We start from the raw sequence: 12,046 nt of genomic DNA on the forward strand, positions 1-12,046 counted from the left end.
ACGATCTGCCGTTGAGAAACTATCCTTGATCCGAGTTTTCCTCGCGCGATAATCAATTCAAGCTCACGCTCGGAATTTTACATACGCAGGCTCACAAAAGCATTTGAATATTTGTAGAAATCTTTTGTGGGCACATCTTATAAATTTTATATACGTTTCCAGATTGGTTTCAAATTTGATCGATATAATCGTAACAGTCGCATGTCATTATAGTGTTGATGAAATTGTAGAATGTATTATGTAACACACCCATGACATATAATAAACATAAAAGTTTTCCACGGTAAATGTTCAAATACTTTCGTGAGCCAGTGTATAATCGAACGAATATGCGTTCACGCACCAGCATGAAATTAACGTGGCGTGCATTATAATTCTACGAACACGATCAAAGCATTGGGTGTTATCGTTGCACCGAGTAACCAACGACTAATAGTACGTGGATAATATCGAACAAAAAAGAAAAGAGAAATTATTATGTACACGTTTGTTCTCGTTCCCACGTTCAAGCCGGTCGTTTTCTCCAACCGAAAAAGTTTTTCCACTTTGAATAGAAATTAGCGAGTTTTTTTTTTGTATTAGAAGGATTCTAACGAAGTCTCGGGTAAATCATTAACGGCAGTAATAATATTCCCCGTTAGACTGGTTACGTTGCAAATAATCTGCCGTGGAGAATGGCCGCAATTTATATCGTCAATGCGGCGTCAGGTAAATCTGCCCGTTATAAACAGATCCACTCGTTCGATCATTTTACGAGAGAACTGTCATCGATTACACGTAGGTATTCGCGAGATTGCGTTATTGTCTCGTTACCGGTATTAAGACAGAGTCTGCAATAGATAATATACTTGTTTCCTTTCATGAATTTGTTCCACTTGCGAGTTCTCCTTTTATTTATGCGTTCTAGCAACGCAACCATCGAGTGTTCGATAGTTACCATATGAAATCCAACTATCAGTGATAATTTATACGGTTAATGAAATATTTATGATACTATGAAATCGCCGATTCTCTTGTTCGTTTTTCAGACTCAATGAAAAATCATTTGCGAGATATATGAGAAATAGGAGCGTAGAAAGCGTGTCGGCGCAGAAATCGTTACGAATCTTCTAAAATAACTTAGGCGCTGGTTGATTCGTAGCCGTAATAATTCAGATAATTATGCCTGGACGTTACCTCATTAAGAAAGCGTGTTCCACAAACGGTTAAGGCAGGGGTCGTGTAAAACGGCGCGAGTTATGCCTTTTTACCGTGGCTGGAGCCATTCATCACCGTGGCAGCCGGTGTTAAAAGGCAAAACTTCCGATGACCTCCCGCGTTGAAATCGGTCGTGGATGAGAACGGGAAGTGGCACCCATATCCGGCAAGAACTGCTTTCATCGTCGTCCACAATGCAGCCGAAAGCGTGGCTTGCCTGTAATCCATTGTGTTGCGTCCCCGTTTCGAGAAACGTGCTCTTTCTTGCAACCGCGATGTTACGAGTTGCCTCCTTCGATCGCGATAAACTGGAAGGCGAACAAAAATTTCGCTCGTCAACGCGAGGATCCTGTTGCTACTTTATTCCGTAGAGAACGAAACCGTGCTCCCTCTACCGTAACGTTCGCTCACACACGAGTAACGTTGGAATAATTATTCTTTTTCGTCTGCTTCGTACAAGGTCAACGTCGATTCACGTGTGGCCGCCTTTCTTTTTTCTTTCCTCTTCGCACGATTTGCTCGCACGCACGTGTTTCATATAGTAGTACCGTTTCATGCATTAACGGTCAACGTTGCGTTAGCGTTGTATTACGCATGCAAAACTTCCTTCGCAATATAGATTATTGAACTATGTTTTTCAATATTATGGTTATGAGACGGAATAAGAAACGAGCACGAGTTCGATAGTTGTGTCGAATCTGGTCTATTTTACTAATTTCTTTTCTTTGGAAAATTTTCGAAGGTTTCTATTGGACATTTGACAAGAGATCAGTAATAACAAATAACAGAAACGAGTGGCGTTTAGAGATGACCACGAATGGCAATTTTAGTTTTGGTCAGAGAAAAATGGATTCTACATTTTTTTAGATTTGAAAACGATTTTGAGAAGATTTGTTGCGCGTAATTGCTCGACACTCGAGTATCATAAATTACAAGCATCCGCCCTGCGGCTGTCATAATGGTTTCAAAAGTTTTATTAACGACTTCAATTACGAGTGATCGTTGGTTCAGTCATTACGAAGGCATCGTATCCGCTCTGGAAATTAATTAAATCTTTTTGTACGTTTGCTCTTGCTTTTATCTTTATTATAACCTGCCACGAAGCTTTCGCACACGTTTATTTCGTAGTCAGAGAACGATTTACTTACTTTAAATAGCTCGATCTCTTCCTCCCCAACGAAACGTATTATCTGGTACAGCGATCCATTTGAAAAAGCGAAAGCAGTGTAACGTGCACGTGAGGTCCACTTCGAGTAAGGAACCTATCGATCCAGTGATCTAAATTAACTCTCGTGTGGCCGTGAATCACCTGCGTCAGGTAGCTTAACACGTACACCGGATGATTTTCTGTTGTTCTTCGGGCCACGGAATTTTTTATCTCCATGGAACATATAATTTCAGAGAAATGTTTAACACGTGCGTTGTTGTTGACCATCCTGTTCTCCGAGATTTTACGGAACCTACAGCGATTACGTTTTAATAAAACAACTTTAAGCGAAACCCGAGTTTAATGGTAAACATAAAGATTTTTTCGTTAGTTATTCCTTTGAACCTGAAAACTGATTTAAGCAGCTCCGTGATACACTAGAAAGATACAAAATACGAAAAATGTAATACGAACAACGAAAAATATGTTATACTAATCAAAATAGTTATCTGAGATTCTATAAAACTTACAACAATTATATTTCGACAAGAAATGTCAGAAAAAATGTGTATGGAAGAAAAATGGATATAGACATAAAGATTTCTATCGAGCATATCTCCGAACCTAAAAAATTATTTCAATAGTTTTCATAATACGTGAGAAATATACGAAATATAGAATACGTTACAGGTACTAGTCGAGGATTAGATTTGCTTATCGAGAAATTTCATTTTATCGAGAACAGCAAGATACGAACATCGCCCACTCTCGAATTCTGTCAAGAGGCAGTTGCAATCTTTCCCACGGTTGCTAATGATTTATTTTCAAGGAGCACACAGGTTACACACGCGAGGTTCGCGGCATTATTCGTTGCGTATGCGAGTTTTAGATCGATCGAAAACAGGATCGGCTTAAGAATTCGTTTCGCGAGTGCTTTACGTTGCTCATGCAGCGAGAATTGATATCGTGGTTAATAAATACGGTAGCTCAAGAATTTCATTCAGCCACGCGCACCGAATTCTGATGAATGGAAAGGAGCGTGCTGGATGCAAGTTTCATAGAGAAGTACGAAATATATTTTTATAGTGGAATGATCTGTTGTCGATTAAATACTAATCCCCACTACGTTACAATCCCTATAACTGTAGATTATAATTGAATAATAAAAATAATTTTTATCTCTTCAAAAACTAGCTTAACACGAAATTCTTGTTTCCACAATACTTGATCTCTTAATATTTTGACCTCTTGATTATGTTTCAATTGATATAATTGTACACTATATATATACATCTATGAAGAAATAATACATAGAAATAATTTTTGATTACATTTTTCAATACAGTTCAATAATCCAAGACTTTCCAAAAACCAGTTTAACAGGAAATTCTTGATCCCATAACATTTGAACACGACTATACAAGGATGCTGTCTCGTCTTAAGCTTATCATACTGAGCGTCGCCGTCTTATGTTTGACCCATTGTTCGCCCACAAGGCCTTCAATGGTGCTGTTATTTGTCCCGAAATTGTATCTTCCTTTGGACTAATAATATTTTGGCCAGCTTTAAGACACAGCTACCTACAACGTCAGGGTCAGCATAGCACTCTTTATGGACAGTTTAACTAATTTGACCGTATATTTATTAATGTCAATAATTTCTGCAAATGTCTTAACTTTTTTTGTTCACATACTAATTTCAGACCGAACAAGTATTCCACTATTTTTAGTATTCGACAACGGCTCCTTTTTGATTCTGTTCTTTTTCTCTACACTTCAGGCGGTTTTTACCCATTAATCTTGATGAATATATGAATAAATGAATAAATGAATACTTACTATCAATATTCTCCGCTTCTCTATTTTCTGATTTTTCCAAAGCATTGTACATTCTTCTACCTTCCTCCGCTGGTTCTCCAGACCCGATACGAGATTCTTTATATCCGTGAACTATTTATGTGTGGTCCGTTCGCAAGCTCGTTTCCTATTCCTCTTGTTTCCTCCAACAAACAAGCGACAATACAGTACAACCTTCTCCATCGGATCGTCCCTTGGCTCCGTGTTTCGTTCTCGTCGCAGAATGGAACAGGTCGACGGTCCTGTTGTCGATAAATCATTTCGTAGTCGTTATACTTTGTCGCAACCGGCGATCCTCATCCCTTTTCCCTCTGCGTCTTACTGCCTTGCAGCGTAGAAGAATGCAACTGGGGAATCGAGAATGTGCATCGTGGCTATGCGGAAGAGCAACAAGATGATATGTTATTTGATTTGTGGCGCGTTGTGCCGCGAATAAGCTCCAACCTCTTTGCGTAAGCTCGCGTTAAGCCGCGTATCCATTGGCTTTGCGATAGGTTCATGGACGTTTGCTAGCTACTTGTTGCATACGAACAAGGTAGATAACTTTTGCGAGTACTTGCAATTAGCGTCGAGACCTTAAACCTGAGATTACCATATTTTTGCTTTTGTGATTTAAGCTTCTTTTCATTATATGTACGTTAAGTAGATGAAATGTTTGTAGGATTGTTGAAATATATTAGAAGCAACGGCAAGTGTTTTTTAAATTATCTCAGATTCTTAGATATGGTTAGTAGTTTAGCTACATGTCTCTTTTGTAGTCTGAGAATTAATCAAAAATTATCATTTGTGCGCGTTCACAGCTTCTTTTGAAGTTCGTTTAAAGTTGGTTCCACGTATTCGATATTCGGCAAATGGAATTAATCAAAGAGTTCTCTGTACTTCGCGCATTTACTCGCTATATAACGAATATTTGACGTCCAAATATTTTTCATTCATAGTCTAGAGAATCCTTAAATCTACCAAGTCTAAGTCTACTTAAATCTAGCTTTACTGCTACAAAATTCCAACGAGATAAGAATCTCCTCTTCGATGTGGACATTAACGAAAAATTTCCAAAAAGTATTCGTCAAAATTTCCAGCTGATATCTGTTAATACTAGAAAAATATACTATATACGTTGTGTATGCTATGATATAATATTCAGCGTAGTGAGGACGCGGCTTTAGACAGTACACGATACGCGGATGCAGTGTTTATTACTATCGCAAGGTTAGAAATCGGTGACGTTACCGCGGGCTGTTTAACGATCATTTCATAATCGACGTGATCGATGGTATAACGCGAGGTCCTGTCTATGGCGCGCATTCTGATCCGCTGCAGACTCGAAATCCTGGCTAAGCTCACGAAGGAAAAGGTAGGTTGCAAAAAGAGACACGTGGAGGAGGTCCATCTGCATTGCAAATCGGGTAGGCTTAACGCTTGTTCGCCGATTTCCCGGGAAAAACGTGACACGTTACGTGCCAGGCCTTCTAATTAATAGTGATCTCATCCCGTTTCCATGGTAACGTTTCAATCATTTAACGGTCGGCGTGTTTCGATCGGTGAGAGATTTACAAATCGTCGTGGTATTAATATGAATTTTCTTCGATGAAAAATCTATCGTTGAAGTAACGTTATGAGATTGAGAATTCGTGTGGGTGATGAGTGGTTGTGATTCGGTGGAATGTGGAACCCTGGTGGCGAAAGAGCAGCAATTCAGAAAATACACGTGGATGATTGATATGCAAGGTGCGACACGAAGATTTGATTGCACGTGGCAGGAATATGTGTTGCGCGTGTAAGATTTATAAGATTGCGGTATGATTGAGTATCGAGAGATTACTGAAAGTAAGAGTCAGGGATCAGAGAAACGAAGTTTGAGTGTCGAATCGCGTTGAACGAAAATCATTGTAGAATTACTGTATTATTGTCGTATTGTTTCTATTTTACTGTTAGATACAGTTCTTATTATTTTATATCGTATCCATCCACGTGATTCGTGTTGGTAGAAACTAAATTTGTGAGATGACGCGTAAGATGACAATCGACACTTAATTGTGACAGCTTACAAAGCTTCACGACGAGACACGTGAATTTACTCGTATATATTCTTGAAAATCCTCTTATCTAATAAAGTAATAATTTTCCTCACCATCGAATAAAATGTACATTTGTCATATTAGCATAAAAAGATTGCGAAGAATTATACTATTTTTAAAACGTTTGTAATCATAGATATAGGCAATGATGCGGTAGCAATAAAATTCTAAACGATATATCCGTTTCAACGTAATCGTACCTAATGGCAATTATCATCGCGGTGAGGAGTTCGTGGCTGGTTGCAGAAAAGTCACCTTCGATTATATCATTAGCTTCCAAGGATTTACTCCATTCCCATAAAGCTATCTTCCGTTCACCGTATTCCGGCAACAATATCGTGCCGTGTCAGATCTGTTGAGATTCGATCGCACCTCTTCTTCCAATCATAAACCGACGAAGATTGCCATGGCGCAATAATCAGTCTGACATTCTGCGAAGCCTCGTAAGTTGTAATCCACCATTCAGAAACATTTTGACTTTTGTATCTGGATCGAGCATCTTAATTCTTGGAGATGCGCTCGATGAAAAGGCGAAGGAAGATATTTATAACGCCGATCACATTAACGTAAACCAGATCGTAACCTTTGCAGCACGATAAAACTTTGTATAGTAATAATTTGTATTAGTGCGATTATTGTGCAAACTTTGAAGCGAATAAGTGTTGACCAGTAAGCGAAATATACGATACTCTGTTTGATATCCAGCAGTGAATTAAAATTCTAATAATAAAATACAAAATTTGTTAGAATTATAATATACCAAATGGAATGTTGATAGATCCTGATAAAATGTAGGGTCTGTTTTCATTAATTTCCCTCTTAAAATTCTTCGACAAAAAGAAATTATTTCAAACACTGGTGGATTTTAATGCCTTAAATATAATTTACAGTTGTAGTAGAAACGAGAATTGCGTCTAGTTTAAATCGGAGTAGGTTTCTACGTAAATCTGCGTAGGTTCGTTATAATATATCGAGTTGTTGTAGCGTGTGACAACGTTAAGTACCAACCAGATGAATATGTATTTTCTGTTGCTGTTTAGTGAACACCGGGATCAGTGATGACTGATGTAATTTGTATTCGTAGTAGTAACAGCTCTACACCTTGGTTCAACGTTCACGACAGACGTTCGAATTTATCTCTTCCTTGATACGCGAAAAATGACTCCGTGCATTTATCACGTGCTTATTGCGTTTCCGTATTCTCAGAGAAAATTATCATACCCACCAAGTGTAGCGATGTAAATGCCGTAAGTGAATTTTTACACGGTCGTTCCAAGTATTTAAATAAATTTTGAATGAGCATACTCGCGTATATCAAATTCACTTTGTTAATCGAATCGAACACAAACCGAGGACCATACAACAGGGCAGAATCATTTATCTCATCTTTGAAACCTCTTCTCTGTAAAGAATGGAAAATGTTATCATGATTTTTTCCAGCGGTCTTCAATGGCTAGATTTTTGAAGTTCTGTTCATTGAATTTTATCCATAGAAGATTTTAAGGTGAACTCTAACTCTGTATAGATTCGTTAAGAACGCGAGCAGGAATCGTTTATTTATATCGATCGATGTACTCTGATCGATGAGCGTAATAAATCCCATTGAAATTTCATCGTGCGAGCTTTCGATGATCTCCAGGGTCGAAATCAGTCAAGGTTTGTTCAGACTATTCGATAGTTCTTTTGCGGCGTCTCGTTCCTTTCTTCCGTGGCAACGAGTTCATTTGTACGCCGCCGAACAATAGGTTCCAACGTTTTCGCAGGGCATTGATTAATGATTGACGATGCGTTTCTGCGTGGCAGGCATTGTTCTTTGTGCATGGAAAAAGGTCACGATATCGAAAGTGTTCCTTTGCAGTCGGCCGAAAGTCGATCTTCTCTTTGCGATGGCTAGCGCGTCCCTCTAATAAATTATTTACAATTATTCGCATCTATTCGTATTCAATTTTATTTATTAATTAAATTTCTATGTGAGATTTCTAAATAAATTTTATAAAAGATAGTTCTTCGTTTTTCGCGAAGAGATTGTTCGAGTTGTGTCACTTCTGAAGAACACGTACGATGTTCTGATAAATTTAATCTCGGAATATAATCTTCTCTTCGAAAAACACTTTGTGTAATGAGGGAATGCAGAATCGGTTCTCGAGTATTTTGTACGAATATTACAGGGAATGAAATTCCGATAATTTGCGCGATTATTCGCGTGATGACTCGAAGCACGTGATGTCAGACGTGCGTTCGGCAAATCGCCAAATTGGAATGGATCGTTCCACCTCAAGGCTGCAGGTAGAAGATCCATCGTAAACGAGCCGTTCAACTTCCACGAAACGGATTATTATGGAGATGCGAATCGAGAGACCACGATTGTGGGTGCTATTATACGTATAGAATCTGCACTTACTTCCACACGAAGAAGTTGAAACATCTGTTCAAGTAAAAAATTCCTTCGTTCGTATAAAAATATATCATCGAGTTTCACCTTTACATATAGACGTATTATTTAAGATAAATTATACAAGATCATTTTGGGCAGCGATTTTGATTTAAAAAAAAGAGAGGCAAAAAACTATTACGTGTTAGAAGTAAAAACATTATTGTCCGTTCAAAGTAATAAATTGCGTCGTAAATGTAAGTCACAGTCGAGCTGCAGGCAAAATTTAACGCATAAATACAGACAAATAAATCCTGATATACCGAGTATTCACGTATAAATTCACGTCATATGCTTCGCGCGATTGTTAGACATTCAAATATTAAGAAAAAGAGGCGGGAAAGGAATGATGTATAATTATACACGTCTTGTAATTTAAAAACCATCAGTGGTCATTATTTTATTAATTAAATGCAGTATTCTTCAAAGCATGTTCTGTGCTTGATATGACTTTCGGTTATCTTCGTTTTCTTTAAACGTTTCCCTTGAGCAAAGAGAGTGATTCTTTTCAGAAGTCTTTGGGACAGATAGTAAAAATTTGTGAAAACTTTTCAGAATATCTTTTTAATTAAAGAATGTTCGATTACTTGGATATTTAATGCAATGATGGCGGCACGATCTCGCGTTATCTTCAGGATAGCTTCCCCCTTTCGAGAACCTTCCATGTTCTTTCGACTACTTATTATCTGCTTTCCGTTTTCCTCGTTATCTCGTTTTATTTTCTCATGGCACCGTGCTCGTGGCGAGGATCTCCGGTCCTAATGAACGCAACGGACGATGTAGAAATCGTGGGACCGTGCTGTAGATCCGCGGATAGATTATTTTCATCCAAAAGTGGGATACAAAGCCGGGCTACTTTTGGATGCGGCCGAACGAAATAGAACGTAATTAGACGATCGTTTGTGCCAAGATTCACCGCTGGATAACAGACGAAATAAAATAATAGAATATTCATCGTAAAATTTAGAATCCTCTTATCGTGAATGTTTAAGAGTTTCGGAGGTTCCGAGCATTGTGTCAATGTTTTCCGACTTTTTCTATTAACGATATTTGGCAAAACTAATGTTATATAATTCTATGGAAAAATATACATAATGAATAATGTCATAATGAATACAAAATGAATTTTTTTTATAAGCGAATTTCATAATGTTTAACATTGTCGAATAATGTTGTAATAAATTCATTTCATACTTTCTGTCATTCTGTTTCCGACGTTTCAAAAGCTGTTTTTCTTTCTAAGTGACTTCATACGTATTCAACATATTGCAGAATGTTCAGCAAACTTATTCGTCGTAAAAAATCATAAAATAAAAAGTAACACACGAAAAGAGTACTTAAAGATTCCATTACATGGAGCAGTATATAAAAACATTTTCAAAAAAATGCACTTAGTACCTGTCGTTGAAAGACCAGTAACATAGCTGTCGAAAACTCTTGCATACGGTATATTCATCGAAACAAGTTTTCCACATTTGCTTAAAACAAGTTTTACACACTTTAAAGAGATAACTGAGTATATTAACTAGATACTTGTTTTTCACATTGTAAACGGATTTCCATATTCATTACATATTTTCCATACGTGTATATGTATTTACTGGTCGATTCAGATCCCAGGCATCTCGTATCTCCGCAGCAAGAAATTAAAATCACACCAGGTCCACAAGGATGGACAGCAACGGAAAACATAGCTGGAGGATACGACTGCATTCATCCGAGCAGGCTTATCTGCCTCATCAAACTGTCTGAAAGTCACGAATGAAGGGATCGTGTCTCCCGCTAAGACACGAGTCGTTGAACGAAGAGATTATCCCTCAAGGTCTACTAATTACGCTGACTCGGAACAATGGATAGCTTCGTACGAAACGGAGAAAAAGAAAAGGACAGGGACAAAGGCTTTATCGAAGGTTAGGTCCAACAATGAACTCGATCGTCCTAGGTGAGGTATGCACGAGATATCTTCTCCGCCTGCAGCGACTCCTCTTGTAATAGCTACACGTCTATCGATTCTCCTCGAGTACGCTGGTCACAATAAAACATCTTCGGTATTATTCAAGGAATGAGCTCGTAGTGATCGCTCTTCCATAGCTACGTGTGTTGATCTTGTTGTTGGAAATTGTCAATTGGAACGTACTTTTTTCACAGCCTCTTTGGAAATCGAGCATTTGATAGTTATTGGGGATGTTTCGGCTGAGAAATATTTAACGCGAGAGTGAGAATTTACGTGGATGGCGAGCGATCGAAAATTTCGTGGATTTTTATATCAAATATCTATTCGTTTTAGAATATTCATATAGAAATTTGGCATTGCAAGGTACTGCATTTGGCTGCTCGTCGCAAAATAGTTGTACGTTTGAAACTTATAAAATTGCGGTATTATTCAGAAATATGTAGGAATTTTATGTAAATCGTTGAAAAGTTGAGAAAGTAATTTGAGATCTAAATAAACAGAGGTTTGAGAGGATTGAAAGTTATTCGGAAAGACTATGCTTTTTACTATTTTATTTCATATTCCTAAGTAAGAATCTGTCTGTAACCCAACATTAATTTTGTTTTCTAAAAAACCGTTGGTTAGGGTAGTTGTTCTGGTCGTGCGTTAAAGATGTTTAGCAGTTTGTCAGTGAGCTGAAGCGAAACGAATTTGCGTGGACTCCGATCACGATGCAACGAATCGTACGAGCTGAACAAGCGGATTGAAAACAGTAGACGGGTAGCGAGATGCTTCTATAGGGTTTTAACGTCAGTGGAGCCGAAAATGAAATCGCTACCATGTCAGGTGAGGAGATTTTTTTGCTTTTGCGGTTCGCCGGAATACTTTGAACTACCTGTTTAGCTGTCTGATTTGCGATATAGCCGATTAGTTGTCGAAAAAAGAGCACAATGGGTTAGCGATACACGTAAATGGTGAGATTTTATGCCCGATTCGCGAGTAAACGTTGCGTCGAAAGCTCTATCTTAAGAACGTATCTAAGGATTCTCTTCGTGTGTTTTGTCTTTCAGCTCGTGACTCATCGAAAGTTAAATTCATTCTCGTCTCGTTCTGTCTGCCGTCAGGTACAATCCAAATTTCGCTTCGGGACTGATTCTGATTTGTGAGGCAAATCCTCGAGCGCGAAAGAAAATAAGAGCCCCGATAGAATCGTTCCGACATTGATTACGTTCTCAGTCTGCACCGACCTGAAAAGGAAATGTTTGAAGAAAGCGTATCATCAAATTCAGTTCCCTTCGTTCCCTGCTCTGATTTCTACACGCCCATGGTGCATAATTTTAGGAAATTTTAAGGAGCTAAACTTCGTTTTAGAGCACAGCAAATTCGTGACTTCTTCTGTATAAC

The 12,046-nt window shown here is 38.2% G+C and overlaps 1 protein-coding gene across 1 annotated transcript in view; it reads left to right on the forward strand.

The window, feature by feature from the left end:
- Positions 1-12,046, forward strand: part of LOC117208282 — a 227,357-nt gene that overhangs the window by 39,846 nt on the left and 175,465 nt on the right. The window lies entirely within an intron of this gene.

Source organism: Bombus bifarius, unplaced genomic scaffold (assembly GCF_011952205.1).
Source record: "Bombus bifarius isolate JDL3187 unplaced genomic scaffold, Bbif_JDL3187 scf7180000008058, whole genome shotgun sequence".
Taxonomy (NCBI): Eukaryota; Metazoa; Arthropoda; class Insecta; order Hymenoptera; family Apidae; genus Bombus; species Bombus bifarius.